Raw genomic sequence first — 20,759 nt, 5'->3', positions numbered from 1 at the left:
TAAACACTTTCAATAAAATAGCAGGATACAAAATTGATTGACTTCAGAATGATTTTCTTGTGTGCAATCAGTATATTTAATGTGCAACACTCTTTGAGTTGTGAAAGTGCCAGGGCTGGAGTCGAGCCACTGGGATAGTGAGAATTCTTATTCCACCACTATTTTTTCCTGTGACACTGGGACTTAAGTGAGGAGGTGGAGGGAGGACAATACAAAGAGAGGGGTGGTAAATAACACTAAGAATGCTTGGAAAAGCCCAAGGGAATCATATTGTTGCAAATTTACCTAAAAATACATATAATACAGACAAGTGCATATGTAGATATAGGAACACAAATTAACGTTATATCACTTTGGCTGATAATACTCTCCACAAAAGCTGTAGACTGCCTAACAAAAACTCCAGTACCAAACATGAGAAACCTCCTTTCCAGTTGCTGGTCAGGGTAGTACAAGCTACTCCCCAAACATTCTAGGCTATTCCTGTCGCCCTTGATTGCCTCCCAAAGTAGAAGGTAAGTCTGTTGCTGAGGATGCCACACACTTTGGACACAGAACTGGAAGGAATAAAACTGGAACTGACCTGAAAGCTTCTTCCCTGACAACTAACTTTCAAGTAGTAGAAGATGTTATGCAAGCTGCCAAAGGGGGAACAAAAGCAATTAATGTCTTACCCAGCTGTGACCTCTGCCAACTACAACAATGACTGGCCTAGCAAGATATCCCTAAATGAGCAATAGTGATACTTGTATCTTGGCCGTAACCAACAGCTCTAAGGCCCCTGAACAAGACAGAAATCATGCCTGGTACTATAACCCTGATCAGCTTTATTTTTTTAATATGGCTGTGTATTAAAGTTGTTAAATCTCAACCACTTTAGAGTAGCACTACATCTCCATGCTTCAATTTCTTCATTGATAGATTGAGGATAATAGTTATCACAACCTAAGGTTGCTATTAGGATTGGTAGTAATGCATGTACAATGTCTACGTCAGCATCTGAAACCACATAGACACTATGCTTTTGCTGCTATGATGAGGATGATAATAACAAACAATGAATGCAAGAATATGGAAGAAAAAAAAAACACCAGAAGGGTATATGACAACATATCATTGTGGAGTTAAGTTTTCTTGCTTATCTACATATAAACCATTACTAGAATGAGAATTTAATATTTTAAAAGTAATATTGCTAATTTTTAAAGCAAGAGATGTATATTGTAGGACAGATTCCAGTCTGCCTCTGCCCAACCCTGGATTTATATGCTTGGGTAAATCACCTTTCATCTTCCTGTACTTTATTTCTCTAGTCTGTAAAATGAGAAGGGAAAGGCTTAAGTGCCACCACATAATCCTAGAGCCCTCAACATGCTACAAAGCATCCATAGGCAACAATTCATTAAGAAATACTTATTATTTCCCAGGTTCTCTGCTGACCCAAATTTCTGATGCAGATGACCAGCATAATACAAACTATAAATGCTGACTCTGGTCTTTCTAGTCTCAAGTCCTCTAAGCACACAAGGGTAGCTTCTGCCTATGCCAGAGTCTGACTGTTTTCTATAAAATGGCTTAGCACTGAGAACGCACTCCATGCAACCCTGAAAAACAAGAAAAGAAACAGGAAACGGATAAAACAAGGGCATTCATGTTTTTGGAACATCTATAACAGAGATTATTATAATATTAACCTCATTGAGGCCTCATAACAACCTACGTGGAAGGTTTTATTGCTTATATTTCAAAGAAGAATTCCCTGGAGATGTTCAAAGTTAGTGCCCAAGACCATAAGCTACTAACTACCTCAAAGCAGGATTTGAGAAAGGCTAGCTAATCGCAGTTTCAAGTTCCATGATGCCTAGGCGAGATCTGAGATCTGCTAGAACTGGAATGTTAGTCATTGTTTCAACTTAGCTACTCAGCTTCAAGCCTGAAGAGCTCTGCCTGAGTAGTGTTACCAAGGTCCTGTGTGGTAGGGAATTTATTTTATTATGAACAAGTTGCCCATAGAGGACGATGTCCTTCAATCATGACTGACTCACTCTGGCAAGTCTCTTCAAAGCTTTAATCCAAAAGCTTTGTATCTCAAAGGCACGCTGCTGTGACCATATTTTGCAAGCCTATGTGGGAATTGACCAAGACAGCTATTGAGCCGCAGTTCTTCCATACCTCAGAACAGAAGAGACTGACTGAAAAGTGGCCACTGTTTCATAGAAGACATTAGGGAAGTGGATAATGTGACTCTTTTTGTTTGCTTGTTTGTTTGGGTGTTTTTCCCCCTCCTTTTTCCTCCAATACGCTTCTGTGCTCTCCTGATTTGACGGATCACAGACCAGGACATGAGAGAGTAAAGCCAGCAGATACATTGCCATAAAGTTTTCAGCCCCTCAACTGGCCCTTACTCGCCTCTTCGAAGGAAGACGCATAAAAAAGAGAGAGCAATAAAGCTACAGTCTTGAAATCCAGGAACCTTTACTGTGTTTGGACAATCCCATTAAGTTAGAATACTTGACCTTGAGTAAGCAATATCACAGTTGAATGTTAAAGTTGTGTGTCCATTGTCTTCGCTGTCATCATAATAGGCACTTCCTGTCTGCCAGGTAAAGCACGCAATGCAATATTCCTGAAGGTCTCACGATGATCTTCTAAGGTAGACACAATTATTATACCCATATTCAATGAGTGAGCTGTGGCACAGGAATGTTGGGTAACTTTCCCAATGTCACAGAGTGGTGGAATAAGAAGACTTCTCACCATCCCAGTGGCTAGATTCCAACCCTGGCACTTTCTCAACGTTTCTGATTGCCTCTGGCAGACAGCCATAGACACAGTATGTGCCAGTAAATAAGAATCGCTTAAACAAATAATTTTCATGGATCTCCCTGACCCATTTAAGCAGTCCTGTATTAATCAGCTGCTGTGATGAAAGCAGACCGAAGGACTGGGGTGCACAGGAATGACTTCAAGGACAGTGGCGTGCTGGTGGGTCACAGACCACACAGGTGGAGCTGCGCCGTCGATCTAACAAGATGCATGCGTTTAGGGGATTAAGTTTCACTGTGAGGATACAAGTGTCTGACTGTGAAGTGTGTTGCTATTAAAAAGGAAAGGTGGGGAAACTACTAGCCTAAGCAACGACTCTTACCAATTTATCTCAGGGGCTAGAGTTCACAAATCTGCCCTCCTCTTGACGCCATGGAGTTCTTTCTTCTTCCTGAGCATTCCTCCTCTGCAAGCCAAGGACTGATAAGAAATGAGAACAGAAAAGCAGGAGCCTTAGTGTCTCAAGTGGCTTATTGGCATCCCTGAGATTTTCACACAGGGTGGCACCCAGTTGAGCTGGTTTATGTCCTTCAAAGCAATAAAAAATTTCTTGTATCTCTCCTCCCTATTGGGTGGGGTGAGGCAGGGAACATGCCAGAAAGATTTTAAAATAAATATCCCCCTCTCTGTCCGTCTGTCTGTCTGTCTGCCTCTCTCTCTCTCTCTCTCTCTCTCTCTCTCTCTCTCTCTCTCTCTCTCTCTCTCTCTCTCTCTCTCTCGTGCCATTTTCTCCTCCTTTAACTTCCTCTCCATTCTCTTTTCTCCCCCCACCTCTCCAGTGCATAAGGAGGCCCATTACTGGAGCTGATTAAATATGAGTACATCATTGGACTGGAAGACATAGTGGGAAGAAAGATAAGGGAGCTGAGGAGCTCACCTGGGCAGTTAACGCTGCTGTTACAAGCATCTGCCAAGGAGACACATCCCTGAAAGGGAAGTCAGGATCCAAACATTGCTCTTCCATCATCTTGGGCAAAGCTCCTTTGGGATTAGGGTCCCAGTGGGCCTGTTACACGGTTAGAGCCCCAGGATGAACAGGAGGAATGGATGAGATCACACTCAGGAGACCTCCTGTCACGGCACTCTGGGGCTGTGGTAAAGCAGGCCGTGTGTTCTCTGAGGTTTGTTCTTGCCTCTTACTAACCGGGGAGCTGCCCTTGATCTTTGGACCTCTTCCCAGGCCCAGGAGAGGTAAAAATCTGATATTGCCTTGGGTGTGACACCAGCCAGCCTTGTTAATAAACATTCCTTCCTGTTTCTCCACAGTGACAAAGGAGGGGGAAGCAAGATCCGAGGACAACAGCAGAGGTCATGCCAGGAACAGACCTCAGCAGGGGAAGCAGCCCTGGCTAGAGCTGAGTCAGTCCCTGGTTTTTCCCTACTTGTGTGGTTCACTCTCTGAGGCCAATCAGCCCAAGGTGGGTTGGACTCTATTTGGAACTTGCAAATGGGTTGGCACTCTCCCATTTCCCTTCTTTCCCCATGGCACAAAGAAGTGAGTCTTCATTTTCAAGGTGCAGTCCCCACCCCCTTTTAATTCCCACATCAAAGGAGCACTGTGCTGGTACATTTGAGTTTGGGTCTAATTAAATGCCATTTTAATGGGCTGTTCAAACTCTGTTCAAACATACTTCCCTACGTTTTAGACTAAAGTAGATTAAAGTATAAATGAACAGAATGTCATTGTATATAACACCAGCAAAGTCTGAGCTCTACATGTGATTAACATTCATGATTTATATATTTTATACATAAATCGTATTCAATATACGTGCATAGATAAAATCAGGCTCTGTGTGTGTCTAAAAGGGCTTATCATTATAATACACCCAAGACCCCTTTTCAATTCTTTTGACTGAAATTCCATTATATGTGTAACATTTTCCTCCTAATAAAATGTAGCCTCTTATTTAAATAAAAGACCTAGAGCCAGGCAGTGGTGGCACACACTTTTAATCCCAGCACTCAGGAGGCAGAGCCAGGCAGATCTCTGTGAGTTCGAGGTCAGCCTGGTCTACAGAGTGAGTTCCAGGAAAGGCACAAAGCTACACAGAGAAACCCTGTCTTGAAAATAAATAAATAAATAAATAAATAAATAAATAAATAATTTTAAAAAGATCTTTCCTCATATACTTCAAGTACCCCCAGCCCCAATTGTGCCTTCCCCTTCTTTAAATAAGATTAATTTTAATAGAATCCATTTGTCCGTGTTGTGCTTTATGTTTATGCATATCCATTGTCATTATATAGTTTTTAACCCAGTTGTTCAGGAAGAGGCAGTCTTGCTCTTCAGTATGGTTATGATACTCTAGCTTAAGACTCTCCAGGAACTTCCCTTGTTGCTGGAATAGTTCTTCCCAGGACCACTGGGCCGTCTATGGCCTCTCCTCTGCCTATCTCACCAACAAGGCTCCTCTCATCCATCCTGGGCCCACATTGCCTTTCTCTCTGTCCCTCTAAAAGCTTGAATTGTTTCATATTCTTTGGACTGGTTGCTGTTTTTCTTATTTTCAGGACAACTTCCTTCTCACAGATGGAATGTCCTCTTAGAGAGGCCACTGCTCCTTGTCACACCAAGCAGGCTGTGATCTTTTCATGCTCCACATCTATCCTAGCTGTCTGAATATCATACTATTTTGAAGGTTTTGCTTGTTTTCTTATTTATTAGTTTTGTCTATATTCTTTCTTCCTTCTTGTAACACTTTTTTTTTCTGTTTCATACACATTTTAAAAAAGCATTGTGCTGGGCATGGTGGTGCATGCCTTTAAGCCTAGAACTCAGGAGTCAAGGACAGGTGGATCTCTGTGAGTGAGAGGCTATCCTGGCCTACACAGTGAGTTCCAGGCCAGCCAGAGCTATGTAGTAAGACCCTATCTCAGAAAGGAAAAAATGAAAGAATACATTGTTTTCAAATTCTTCCTCTCTCTCACCCTCTTACCCTCTTCCATCTCCTGATGACCTAGAAGAGAATTTTCTCTTCACCACTACATTACAACTTTTAGAACAACATCTACTACATAGCGGACACTCAATAAACAGTGTTCAAGAAGCAGTCTTGGCTCATCACCACAACAAGTGAAGGTCTTCCACTTGAGGAACTCTGGTTGCCTTGAGTCTTACTTTGCATTGGGTGTTCTCATTCATACAATTATCTGGTTTCGTGATATCCTCAGACAGCTGTCAAAACATTCAGAAGTTGACAGTCTCCAATGTTGTCCTGTCCAGTTTTAGACCAAAAACGTAAGAGAATGTGATACACATTCTAACACTTTAGATAATCCTTTTCAAACTTTTTGCAATAAGGCATAACTGAAAACTGAATGGCAGCATTTAGTGCAGACTCCGAACAGGAATCTAAAGTGCCTGTATCTTTGAAGTCTTGTCCTTTATTTTTAAAATTCAGATGAATTTTGTATTGCGGTGCATGAAGTATCTTGGTTTGATTCCATTTACAAGAACTTTTCTTTCAGATTGTTGAAGAAATAAGTGACCCCTCCAAGAAGATGTGCCCTGTTTACCTTGGAAAATCACCAAGCATTCTAAGTGCATGTGGCATGATGATAACCATCTAGAAATGACTCCGGAGGGACCTTACAGAGGACAGCCCCTCCCACTTCTGGATATGCTCATGTGCCTTCGCCCTCACCACAGAAATTAAGACCCTGCAATGTGGCAACCTAAGTAAGCTCAGAAGGAGACATGGGTGTGAGGTTTTGAGGAAAAACCTGAAAGTTCTATCTTTCTGCACCATTCTTTCTTCAGACTACTCTTGCTTTTTAAGATGATTGCTTTTTTCTGTCAGTGTGCTTGATGTTAAAAAAAAAAAATTGTAAATCCCTCTCAACTGGCAAGATAACCCAGAGAGTGACTGCAGGCTTCCAGGGCCGTTCTAGCTCTTGCTATATTGTAGCATAAATGTTTCAGAGTATTCTTCTCATCTGGACAATCTGTGGCTATTCTAAGGAATGTGTTCTCCAAACCCCTCCCTTTAAATGGACTAGCAGGAACCAACCCAAACAAGTCACAAGCAATTAATATAAGTCTTCTAGCTTAGCTCCAAGCTGCCAGGGAAAAAGAATCCTTGTGACTCAGAATAGTTAGTGTCCAATTCATCTATTAGGAAATCACTAACTCCGAAGCATCCTAATGAGGTCATTTGTCCACTGTACTTCTACAGTCTGGAACTAGCAATCACCATTTGTTGGGCATTGAGAATTAGAGGTTCGGGACCCAGATACATATTTATTTGTGTGTGTATGGATATGTGTGTGTGTGTGTGTGTGTGTGTGTATGTGTGTGTGTGTGTGTACATGTATGTATGTATATATAGATTCTGATTGCCATTCTGATTTCCTCTTCTGTTCTCTCCCTGTAAGCACCATTGCTATGTCAGTGTGTATGTGAGTATGTGTGTGTATATATGTATTGTATATAATGTAAATATATAGCACAATGTGTTTGCTGGAAGAAGACAGAAGAGTCAATCAGAATGGCAAGGGTGAATTTGTTTAACTAAACATTTTAAATAAAGTGTGAGAAGTGAGAATCATCCCTTTAGGGTTGCAGAAATTTGCATAATCATCTCTTTCAATAACCCACAACTTGAAGATCATTATTTAATGACTATCTGTGATAGCGAATATGGTCACCACTTCATGAACTATAGTGGACTGATGCTCCCTTATCCTGTTCTCTGAAATCTAACAATGTTCGTTATAAGGCTACACTTTCCATGGATACAACCATCTAATGTAAACACCACCAAAAAAACTAAGGCAGGCCCACTCCTGAATGTAGAATTTTCTGGGAGATCACTTTGTCTTAAAGAGTTCAGTCATCATTGCCAAACTTTCTTAGGATTTAAATATTAGGCTCTTCTTTTTTAGCTTTTCTCCCATCTCCTTCACAGGTCTCAGTCTTGCAGGAATATTTTAAGGGACAAGAAAAATTAGACTAAAAAATATTTAAAAAGAAGAATTAAACTATTTAATATACCTAAGATAATTGGCCCAAGAAGGAAATTCATAGGCGATCATAAGAGAATGTTTGACCTAAGTATGAGGGAAATTTATTATAACAACTAGGTCATGTCAGAAATGGTGGTGATTGTGCAGATGGAGGGGACAGTAATCAGTGTCTGAAGTTGTTTATTTCATATCCAATGCTACATTCACTCCAAAGGTTGTTTAGAGAATGAAAGCATTCCTTCGGGGATGGCACAGCAGTGATATTCTTCCTTTCCAGTATTTATTTACCCAGAAGTATAGCAATAGTTAAGGTGCCCTTCATCCCATCCCAAGCCACAGTAAACATTTTTGAAGGTTATAAGTTATTGAGAAACTCCCATTCGATGTGCAGATGGAATCAACCTCTTCCTCCATCCATCACCACCTACCTCCCTTTAGTACTGTGGGCCCTGCTCTATATTTGCTTAGGTTCAGGTGATGAAGGTATTTAACTAATTATACAACCTCCTGCTCTAGTAGAAGAATTTCAACAAATTGTATCCCGTTCTGACAGATCTTCCAAGAAAGACTGTGTGGTATAGAGCAAAGGGCACTGCAGTGGAAGTACAGAAGGCAATGTGCTTGTCTTAGCTCATGTGCTGGCCACATTGTCATGCATGGATGTCCTTCCTCATGAATTTTCAGCATCTTTTTCAGGGGACTCTATTTTTATTTGGACTAAACAGACCAAGTGAAAAAAAATTGTATCAATGTTAATTTTTTTTCAACCAATAGAAATGCACTCATTATAAAAAGCAATAATTTAAATTTGACTAGTCCTTCAGCATCCTCAAGTGTGTGAAATATTGTAGCCCCAAAGAGATAAGTAATGTTTGTGTGAATGAACTGAATATTAGTATATTGTTACATTTCAATTTAAACATAGACCCAGTGAAATAAGAATGGCAGATGCTACATACCACAGCTGACCTTTAAACAAACTATCCCCATGGATGTATCCTAGTCACATAATCTCTTTACAAACCTCTTTTACTGAGAGAAGTCAGAGACATATTTGGTACCAAGGAGAGTCAGAAGGGTTTGAAGACTACTTCTGTCTTATAGAGACAGTGGGGGCATGAGGAAGAAATGAAGAATGTTGCCAACCTGGAAGCTTTGAACAGGAACCAAGGTCAAGTTCAGAAAAACAGTGACAGTTCCTAACTATACATACTCTGTGCCCAAACTTCTAGCCCAAAGATAGGTAAGATAACAGGTGGGTAAGGTAAGATAGGTAAGATAACAGGTGGGTAAGGTAAGATAGGTAAGATAACAGGTGAGTAAGGTAAGATAGGTAAGATAACAGGTAGGTAAGGTAAGATAGGTAAGATAACAGGTAGGTAAGGTAAGATAGGTAAGATAACAGGTGGGTGAGGTAAGATAGGTAAGATAACAGGTGGGTAAGGTAAGATAGGTAAGATAACAGGTGGGTAAGGTAAGATAGGTAAGATAACAGGTGGGTGGGTATTTTAGGCCACTAAGTTTGTGATTGTTACACAGCACCAGAAAACACACGCATCAATTTTCTGATTCTAACACTATTATCACCACAGCTTTGTTACTCAGACTTAATAGACAGAAATACACAGCAGCAAAAAGACAAAGGAAAGTACTTACCTTCTGATTTTTCTTATGCAATTTTGATCAAAATTTTCATTTTCTTGAAGTGGTTACTCTAGGATTAAACCAGATTTCTCATTTCCTGGTGTTTGCTGTTGATTCTAAAGGATTTCAGGTGAATTATAAAGTATTGTAAGGTTAATTTTGCAATAACAGTTAAGGAATATTTTGAAAACATGTAAATTATGAGCTGACACTTCTTGGGGATTATTTAAGTGAGACAGAGAACAGCTGTTGTTTATCTAGCTCCTCTTCCACCTCTTGCAGACTGCATACTTCTTCTTTTGAGAATTCTTTTTTCCCTGGAAATTCAAATGCTTCCAAGAAAACTGTCATGTCCCAGGATCCTTAGGGAATCTTAGATTGGTCCAGAGACTGGTGACTTTTTCAGTCTGAGAGAATCCAATCCTCCACTGGAAAACTTTAACTCTTCTCCCAAGAAAGCATCAATTAACTCATCAGCAGTGTTCAAGGATACTGTAGGGTGTAGAATTCAGGAACTGTGAGGAGTAACTTTCCTTGCCATTCATAAGGAGACAATCTACAACGAAAGAGAAAGGAGGTAAGCCAGGAGGAAACACAGGAATGAGAGTTGGAAATGCAGCTGCCCCTTACCCAGTCTACAACTTCATTTCTTGTCCTTCCTCACATTCCATAGGCCAGCATGTTTCTCCTTTGCCCTAGACAAGGGGGATTCAGTCTTTTGCAGAGACATGACTCACATAGTAGAATTTTTTTTTATTTTATTTTATCTTGAAAATATCATGTGGTGGGAAAATTTTCTAGCCAAGAAACTTATCCAAGATTTTCCAGGACACTGGTAATCCATCAGGCTTCCATTTTTTTCTTTTTCAGGTCAAAACATGGGCTGTAAGAGCAAATGTGCTCAAGGACTGCTTTTTGCTCACAACCATACAAAACACTTTTCCCCATTTTGGACATAGACACATGAAGTCATTAAAGATATCTTGAATTTAGTAGCCTATAAAATTCCAGTTGTACACATTATCTGTTTCACATCTAGTGTTCAATATTTAATTAGTACTGAAATTAAATGAGTCTACAGATGTTGCATATTACTAACCATATTTTGCAGGCTTAAAACAAAATAGCAAGACAGAGAAAGATCTATTCTTCTGTAAAATCCATTGTTTTTTCCATTTCTATTCATAGCCTTAGAGGAAAAATTACTACAAATTTAAATCAAGTATAGATGAAAAGCAAAAACTGAAACTTTAATTTTTACATTTTGACAGCTGATAACTTGTAAGAGTAGCATCAGGTATGAACTCACTCTTCTACGATTAATATTTCACAAATAGAACTCTAAGATATTTAGCTTGTAAAAATGAGTAAATAAATGGCATTAGTCAACCTGACCTTTGTTGAATCTTTGTTTCTTGGGCAAGTGACTTTAAAATTCTCTAAGACCCCATCTTTAAAATGAGGGTGCATTGAGTACTGTGGTTAAGAATGCCACCAGATCACTCTGAGTTTAAACAAGTTGTTCATAAAATTGATCCTTATTTTTCTGGTGCATCCTAAGCTAGGCAGACAGACATACACACACACACACACAGAGAGAGAGAGAGAGAGAGAGAGAGAGAGAGAGAGAGAGAGAGAGAGAGAGAGAGAGAAGAAAGAGAGAGATACAAATGAACCTAGACCATGAATCATTGTTTAGGTAGGAAGGATGTTCCCAAAATCTCCTGTGTTAAAGCTATGGTCCCCAGATGATGGATCCAATCATCAAAATGAGAATTCTAGCAAAAATCAGTGACTAATCCACTGGTGGGTTTGAAAGGACCAAGCAGACGCCATAACAGGCTGTCAGTTTTCTCTCAGAGATCAGGCCTCAATTTCAGTTTCCTGAGACTTGAGAAGGCAGTTTTTGGGAGGGCCATGAACAAAAGACACAGTCCTTGGAGTAGCTCCCTTTCTGCACGTACTCTGAGTGCTCAAGGTTCAGCCAGTTTTTACTGTCTGGAACCCCTCACCAACTTAGAGCTATGTGCATGGGTCAATTTGAACGTGCAAGGCCAGCCAGCCTCCATGGCAGCTCAAGGACAGAGCCTGGGCCATGAGTCAGCCCCCACAGTCAGTATGTGCAAGGCCAGCCAGCCCCCATGGCACCTCAAGGACAAAGCCTGAGACTTGTCCAGGCCTGCCCAAAAATGATAACTGTAACCCCCAACCAGTAAATTCAAAAGTTACATATCCTCACCCAATCATATGATACCAAGGCTTGTACCACCCTGCTTGCAGTTTTTCACTTTAAAAACCCCAGGCATCCTCCTCCACCCGCTGTGTGAAGTGTTAGACACAGACCAAGACTGGGCTTGCTTGTTATCAATAAACCCCTGTGTGTTTTGCATTGGCTATCGGCTCTGTGGTGACCAGCTTGGGGGTCTTGCGACATGGGCACAACAGGTTCTAATCTGACAACAATATTTCAAGGTGGAGAAACTTTCAGAGATGGTGCCTACATGGAGGTAGGTCATTGAGGACCTTGCCCAACGTGCTTTCTCCTTCTCCCTCAACCTCCCCTTCTTCTTCCCGCTCCCCCTCTCATTTCTCTTCCTATATCCTCTTTCCAGCAGGTAAGCTTCTCTGCTGGACCACTTTGTCCCTGCTATGACACTCTGCCTCACAGCTGCTGCAGAAGCAGAGGTTCCAGCCTGAGCACCACCTGAACTTCTAAGATTGTAAACCAAAGACTAAATCTTCCCTTCTTTAAACCTTCATTCTTGGGTCTTTGTCATAACGATGAGAAACCTGACTAACACACCACTATGCTCAGGGATGTTCGGGCCACATGCCACATAACAGCAAAATACAAAATGCAATGGGAACAAATCCATTAGTACAATAAGCTGCTGTCTAATCACCCAACTTGATATTATTCAGTGATAACCATGGATAAACTGCAGTTGTACTTGTAAAAACTGGTGAGTCTCGGAATAAACTTTCAATACACTAAGTTCAAGGAGAATTTTCACTATAGAATTTCACTTACATCAACTTCAAAAACAAGTACAGTTGAAGAGGTTGCCCTGGAACTCATACACAGATGGAAACCTAGGGCTAACAAGGTCACAGTCTGAACAAAACTCAAGGCAGAAGTTGGTTCCAGAGCTAGGAAGGGAAACAAGGCCATGTGGAAGACACACAGAGGCACTGAAGGACTGATAAAAATGTTTTCTTTAAATTAGAGCTATGAGTAAGGTGTTTATTTTCTGTTTTTCCTATTAGATAGATAGATAGATAGATAGATAGATAGATAGATAGATAGATAGATAGATAGATAGATAGATGATAGATATAGAGATATAAAGTGACTTCAAAACAGAATTAATATTTATAGTAACTAAATGCCATATTTGAGAAAGTAAGGTTGACGACAGTGTCTGGCATAATCTAAGTTCTTGATTAAATATGGGAGGCATACCATGGGCCTGGGAGAGCTGACTTCACCCCTCACCTGAGAGGAGTAGTCCCAGTGCCCGGAGCTACCGACTCAGCTGCCACTCAGGCTCACAGACAGGACTTGAAGTCAGCACACCCCAACATCTACCCCATCTATGATCGCTGGGGTGTTTGAAGGGACTGATCCTATGGAATCATAGTCACACGATTTCCATGACTCAAAACAACAGCAGGATATCTGAAAGGAATGTTGTTGGGGGTCCAGTTTGGTTGTGTACCGAGAGTCCTTGAACCTGACCAAGAACTCATTATACATTGAATGCTTGCAAGTAAAGCTGCTTTGACAAATGGGTATACTGCACGATACACAGCAGCTCCCAGTGCCACTATGATGAAGGCAGGAAGGGTCGATGAAGATGCAGGAAAGACAGAGAAACAAAGTGGGTTTTTTTCCCTTGTTTTAAATTATTGGTTTTTTTTAACCTTATTGTTTTTTAGCTTTCCTTTTCGGGGGACACTACAAGAATGAGGGGCAGATACAGAGGGACTGGGAGATGAGTGGGATTGGGGTGCATGGTGTGAAATTCTAAAAGAATCAATAAAAATAGGTAATTAAATTAAAATTTTTTAAAAAAAAGAGCTATGGAGATTTAAAAAAAAAAAAAGCCACTGTATATACTGCAGCCTCCCGAGGATGACCAAAGCTCTCCTTTCTCTGATCACAGGAGGATCATTTCATTTCTTCCATTATAGTTAGGCTCCAATTTCTCCCTTCATTATTTATGGTTTTGGTTTTGGTTTTATTTTATTTTATTTTGAGACAGGGTTTCTCTGTATAACCTTGGTTGTCCTGGAACTCACTCTTCAGGCCAGGCTAGCTGGAACTCACAGAGATCTGCCTGCGTCTGCCTCACAAATGCTGGGATCAAAGGCATGTGCCACCATCCCTGGATCTCCATTTGTTCTTCTCTGATCACTTGGGCTAGTACTTCTAGCAGTGTTTTGTTAATAAGAGATGGCAAGTATGAACAACTTCACTATGTACAAGACCTTACTGAGAGAAAAATAAACAAACAAACACTTGGGCTTTGTTTTGTTTTGCTTTGCTTTGCAAAAAAGATGGGAGACATAATGATAACATCATGGCATGCAGACATTAAAAAAAAATACAAAGCACATCTCCATCTGTTTATACTGTTGTTTTCTGAGACTTCTGGGATCACACATAAAATCCACACTCCTTTTACAGAATCCATCTTGGTGAGTATCAAGCTTACTCATTCAAGGGATAGTACAAGAAAGGATACTTGGAATCCTCAGTCACTGCTAAGATTCTACTTGGTCAAACATCAGGCACCACTGGAGAGCTACACCAAAGAATATAATGTGTTCCACTGTATGATACCAGATGATTAAAACCACCCTCTAAGGAAAAGATTGATCAATTTGCAGCTATATCTCAATAAATAAAGTAACAGAACAGATCAAATGCCTACTTCAACATTCCTGAAAATACAAGCATATAGAATTCATAGAGTACCTTAACATCCCCTCACTTGATGCTTTACTTAGAATGAAGGAAGCAAGATTTGTAGAAGTCAGTTTACTTATCATAAGAAAGGAGGGAGTTGGCAGAGTCCGAAGTGAATTGAAGGTTTAGGTACAGAAGCTATCAACTGTTCAGCAATTGACAATGACCAGATAGAGCAGAAGGGACGATGGAAGGGAGTGGAAGGGAATGTGGGGGAGATAAGCCATGGGAACTCCCTCATTAGATTATCCTTCCAGGACAGCCACAGTTACAACCCAGTAGAGCTCTCCAGTAACAAAGGCCTAGCAGACCACTTCTGAGTAAGACATTAAATGGACATATTGGGGTCAAGCTCCTGGGAAGAATAGAAGCCTGGCTAATGCTGAAAAAAAATGATAATCCTACTCTCACCTCAACCTAATATATTTCATGGGCATGTATTTCTTGCTCTTACTTAATTATTCTGTTCTTGAATCATATTATCCCTAGACAATCTAGGGCTGAGTATACAATATCTCTCAGTAAGTACTCAGAGAAAACTTGTTAGGCATAAAGGAGCTGGTAAATCAATGGAAATCATGTCAATAAATTCTATTTACCCTGCTGAACCAAGAGAGACAATTCTTTATTCAAAAGAAAAATGGACCAACCAGAAACGTCTCTGTGCGTCCTAATCTCCACAAGCCTTATGTTACAAGGACAATTGAATAAAATCTTGGAAAGAACCTTCATTTCAGGCTCTTATCAGCTTGAGCCAGCTGATAGAGAAAGTGGGTCTCAGGGGTGAACTCTTGAACCAGGAAAGAATCCCTACAAAATTTCTGTCAGGTGATGTGACCTGAAAAAGTGTTTCCATTCCTTGGCTTATCTTTATGACTGACAAATGACTGCCTCTTATTTGCTCTGTATGCTTGCAAACTAGTTATATTGTTGAGACTGTAACAAATACGAGATTTCCTTCTGAAGAAGAAAAAAAGTTGATCTCCTAGGTACAAGGTTTAATTAAAGGAAGAGAAAATGAGATTATCCAGCTGTGGTTTTCCTGTTTCCCCCCTTTGCCTAACTTCCAGAGAGTTTAGGGTCCTCTTTAGCAAGTAGAAGGTCTTGTGAGGGCCACATGGTGGTACACGCCTTTAATCCCAGCACTTGGGAGGCACAGTCAGGTGGATCTCCATGAGTTTAGCTCAAGCCTGATCTACAGCTCAGCCAGGGCTACATAGTGAGACCCTGTTAAAGAGGGTGAACGAGGAAGAGGAGGAAGAAAAGGAAAAGAAGGAGAGGAAGAGGACAAGGAAGGAGGATGAAGGGAAAGAAGAGGAAATGGGAGGAGGAGCAAACAGAGGAGGGAGGGGTTGTTCTGAATAAAACCTAGACTTTCCACTAACATTTGTATCCTAATCTGTTGCTTCTCCACAGTGTTGATGGTAGCCATGACAAGAAGGTGTAACCTCATAAGTCAGCCTCTTGTCAACATTCACTTATTAAGTGGGTATCATTAGAAATGTCCAGTTAAATATAATCCCTTTGTGAATTTCTAAATCTTAAATCTGTTCAGTATTTTTTCCCTATGTACATGAAAGAGTTGAATTGTAATTGAGACACAGTGTATTATTTCTCCAAAAGAATAATTTAATGTGCAAAGCCAAGTTCAAGTTTCTGAAGGTTTGAGTCCCACAGGCCTGTGACCAAGCTTTCTGGTATGCCTTGTAGCTTGACTAGATTGTGGTTGCAGAGATTGTCACTGCAAAAGGCTGACTCAATGCCTGTAAATTACCAAACAATGTGCATAAACAAATGATCAAACAATTAGAAGAAAGCTCCCTGCTCAAATGATTTATTATCCGAAATACTGGACTAGGCAAGGCACCCACTACACTTAGAGGAAATATTTAACAAGCAAAACACTCATCTCCACAGCATAATGGGGCAGGCAGGGATTTATTCAAAACACAGTAGCAGAACAAAGCAAAGGTGTCTTTCAGATTAATCACAACTTAAAGAAAATGGGCTAAAGAGAAAGGGCAGAACCATATAACAGGGACCATGTCTCTCAGACAGTTACAGCAGCTTTTTTTAAACATTTGAAATTACCTCAGTTCAGGTAATTTGAAAATATAGATCATCATAGTCAGAAAAATCTAGATACTCCTGGGTTTGGGTTGGATTCTTTGCTTGTTTTAAACTTCCACATGGATGGCTGTTTTGTTTCTTAGACCATTGATCTACCAATAAATAAATTCCTCCATCTGAGATATGGAATGCCTTACTGAACAGCACACATTCCTGCTCTGTCCTACCAAGTGCATATTCTAGTCCAAAAGAAGTTCACCATGGAACTAAATGACATATTAAACAAGGATTCCATGTGGAGCTCACCTCGGATGCCAGAAGCCCATTACACGGTACCAATCTCTGGCAGTGTTTGGAGACTAGAATCCCCAGTCAGACATCTGCAGGTGCAGTGGGAGGACCGGGTAGAGGATGTCAGAGCAGGAGAAAGCGGTGTTAGTTCATTCTCCCAAGGCCCTTGATGTGGAAGGAACAATCATCTCTCTCTCTCTCTCTCTCACACACACACACACACACACACACACACACACACACACACACACACGATCATTGTAATCCCCACTACAGGGACCTGGGGTGTAGGAAAGGAAGTCCAGCATGAATTTGAAAGCTAGATTTACAAGGTAAGAGATCTGAGAGCTTCAAGTGGGGAGGGTTTCCAGCATTTCAGAGAAATCTGTTTTGTTTGTTTTCAGTCTAGACTGAGAGTACAAATGCCTAGGAAATATGCTTGAGGCCAGAAGATATCCCGGAGTTGTTTTCTTCTTCCACGGAGAGCCCTGGGTTATGTGTCTATGGCAGTGCTTACACTCAAGAGTTTCCCTGGGCCGGTGATGGCGCCTCTCATGCTCTCTATGTCCAATCAGCAGTCTAGGTGATTGCCACTACTTTCCAGGAATGTCCTTCTCATGCCCCACTCTATCGATTTCTTGCTATTTAGATGTTTATCATTTACACCAGCACGGTTGCTGCTCAGCTGCTGGCAGTCTCTGAGCTATATCCAGTATCACTTTCTGGAGAGCAAGTTTGACCACAGGCTTTCGCTGTTGAAATTTTTTAGCGGTTTCTGATAAATGTTCAGTTTAAATCCAGGCTCTTTCTTGTATGGGTTCTGACATTTTTAAAATCATTATCTTGATTCAGATCCTGCCTTTGAAGAACAAATCATGTAATTTATGGGGAAATAGGCAGAATTGGAAGCCATCATATTACTGAAATCATCCAGACATGGGAATACAAATATCACATTTTCTCTCGTATGTAGAACATAGAGTTTGCATGCATTTTTAAATTATCCTGTCTTTGCTACCTATCAACTTTGGAAATTTTCTTAACCTCTTTGATCCTGAAGTTGCTCATCTAACAGAAAGAATAACAATAATCCTTCATGAGTTCATTGTTAAGATTCTGTGACACTATTTAAATAATTGAGAACTATGGTTAGGTCACAGTAACTTTGGGGTATTATTGTTTGACCAATTTATTATCATTAGCTACAAAAGTATACCACAGTCTACCCTTCACCTTCTCCTACTGTTTATCTTGCTTCGGGTCCATCAGTAACCTGAATCTTATATATGAGTTTAGATTTGTGCCAGCCCCATATAACAAGAGATTCTCATACTTTAATCTTTAACAACTCTAAAATATCAGGCCCGATATCCTCATTTTCTAGATGGAAAAACTGAGACTCAAAAAAAGTGTAGCAACCTGGTGTAAGTGACAGAGTACAGAGCTGAAATCAGTGCCCAGTACTCCAAATATATTTTCATGACAATATGTTACCTTTACGCCAGCCAATTTCCTAAATATTTTCATTAAAGCATTTTTAGTCGCACATGCTTTTTCTGGACCTTGGAACCACCACATTCAGAATCTATGCCCCTCATAAACCTAGAAATGACTTTACAACCACCTTAGCTAACTAATTCTAGCACAAGCAAGGCTGTACAACTTCCAGATCTAGGTCATAAGTGGTAATACAGCTCTGTCTGGCTCACTCTTTTTAAACTGCACTCTAGCTGGCCAAATTGCCATATAATAAGCAATGCTACCTAAAATTGCCATGCTTGGGGGGGGCAGTAAAAAAAATCACATCAAGATAGGAAGGCATGAAGAGGCCCAGCTGCTCAGATGTCCTTTATGCAATCCCAACAGGCACTTCATGGAAGAGAGAGGCACTATCTCAACCAAACCCTGCCCACACTGTAAAATTCATGAGGTATGTATATGATCCCTGTTACTTAAGTCAGGAAATGTTAGACTGTTTTTTTTTCCTCAGTAGGGAAACCCAGAAAGGCTGTAGAAACCTCTAATATCAATGAATCACTTTCATTTCCCCTGAGACAGATCTTCCATAGTATTCATATGTACAGCCATCGCCAGCTAGCATACACAGACCCTCACTTAAAGAACTATGAGCTGACCTAAATCACTGGAGATGTCCCAGAGTCAATCATCTTCCCTTAAATATGTAACTGGGTACTTAAAAGCTCAGATATGAAGTCTGGTTTTCTAGGTTTATTCTTTGTTTCCTATTAAGTTCTGCTACTGTGTCTGACTAGACCTCTGTTTCCTCCAAACAGGAGTTACAGTGAAACTTCCATTTCAACCACAATGCAGAAATTTACATATAAATCCTATCAAAGCCCTTAGTTTTTGTACTAATTGCTTTCACATCAATGTGATGAAATAATAGGAGTAACATGAATGAGAAGAATTTGTTTCAGCTCAATGGTTTCAGAGAATTTAGTCTATCATGGCAGCCACTCAGCTCATGTCTCAGCACACAGAGCAACAGGAGACCACCAGGGAGAATCTCCCAAAGCCTACAGAAACTCCCAAAATAATGCCACCAGTTTGCTGTGGATATCGCTCTATATAAATAAAACACTGATGGCCAGTGACCAGGCAGGAAGTATAGGCGGGACAAGGAGAGAGGAGAATTGGGGAAACAGGAAGAAGGAGGGAGAGACATGGCCAGCCACTGCCAGGACAAGCAACATGTAAAGATGCCGGTAAGCCACAAGCCACATGGCAAGGTATAGATTTATAGAAATGGATTAATTTAAGATATAAGAACAGTTAGCAAGAAGCCTGCCATGGCCATACAGTTTATAAGTAATATAAGCATCTGAGTGATTATTCTATACGTGGTTTGTGGGACTGCGGGGCTTGGTGGAACCTAGAGAGAAGCCTTCCAGCAACACCAGTTGGAGTTCAAAACATGAGCCTGAGGGTACATTCAAATTATAAGAGAATTTAACAGAGGTTTTTGGTTGTGTTGTGGTATATATTGGAAGACTACTTATATCCCATAGCAAATATTTATTTCCGTTTCCTCATGGGAACTATTAGTCTATTTGAAGAAGAATAGCAATAGACCCCCTAACGCTTCATGCTTTCAATGTGAAGAAATATTGTTTTGAATAAATAAACAAATAGGTGAGGGGTGCTGACTAAACAATTCATACTTGTAGGAGACATCAGATGGAAGAGATCTCAGGTTCATGAGGAACTTGGTGTTGGCTATATGCTGTTGTCCACATCCTATCCAATTCTTGTCTCCTTATCAATGTTGCTACCATACCACAGTAGCATAGTTTTGAAGCTGCTTCAACCACAAAGCCACACAGCCCAAGCTTCACTTGGGCAAATGACGGTCCAAATCAGATGGCAGGATTGTAAGGAAAGGCACTGCTAAAACTCTCATATAGATCCCTTTTCTCCTTCTAACCATTTTACAGCATGTCATCTAGATGCCTGACCTTGCCAAGCAAAATCTAGTTAATCTTTACAGTGCCATTCCCCTTTATGGACTGTATGATACGGCCGTGCCATATGGTGAAAGTATTATTGAAAGGACTCTGCTCTTACCTGATGAGCAGGTTTGTGTTGCACTAAGCAAATAATTTGCCTCTTGCATCATCCATTATATTTTCCCAGTGATTTCTGCTCAAAGGAAAACACATCCAAAGAAATTATTGGACAGCAATATCACATCTATTAATGAGATGAAAAAGAAGCTCTCCAATTAATTTTTACTTCAGTGTAGAATGTAGACATGTGCACATGTATGCATGAATTCTCATGCTAAGAGCTGACAGTCTCTGGGTAGTCCTGAGGAGTTGCCAATAACCATCTCTGGAGACCACTGCTATTGCAGAACAGCAGCATCATTCGAGGACCTCTTGATCTCAACATACAGAAAATCCCAGGACACCAATCAGTCTTTCAGTGTGCTCTCTTGCTTCGGCTGATCACAATGCAGCAGGTTGAC

The 20,759-nt window shown here is 40.5% G+C and overlaps 1 long non-coding RNA gene across 8 annotated transcripts in view; it reads right to left on the bottom strand.

Moving 5' to 3' along the window:
* Nucleotides 1-1,138: 1,138 nt before the first annotated feature.
* LOC121827286 (uncharacterized) overlaps nt 1,139-20,759 on the bottom strand; it is a 122,042-nt gene continuing 102,421 nt past the window's right edge. For all 8 annotated transcript variants that reach the window (XR_013049186.1, XR_013049192.1, XR_013049187.1 and 5 more), the window contains 3 exons: nt 9,451-9,994; nt 3,149-3,246; nt 1,139-2,648 (listed from right to left, as the gene is read on the bottom strand). This is a non-coding gene — a long non-coding RNA (uncharacterized LOC121827286). The remainder of the gene's footprint in view (nt 2,649-3,148; nt 3,247-9,450; nt 9,995-20,759) is intronic.

The sequence above is a fragment of the Peromyscus maniculatus genome, chromosome 2 (assembly GCF_049852395.1).
Source record: "Peromyscus maniculatus bairdii isolate BWxNUB_F1_BW_parent chromosome 2, HU_Pman_BW_mat_3.1, whole genome shotgun sequence".
NCBI classification, from domain to species: domain Eukaryota; kingdom Metazoa; phylum Chordata; class Mammalia; order Rodentia; family Cricetidae; genus Peromyscus; species Peromyscus maniculatus.
The sequence above is the reverse complement of the archived record's forward strand: the minus strand, read 5'-3'. Positions and strand labels throughout refer to the sequence as shown.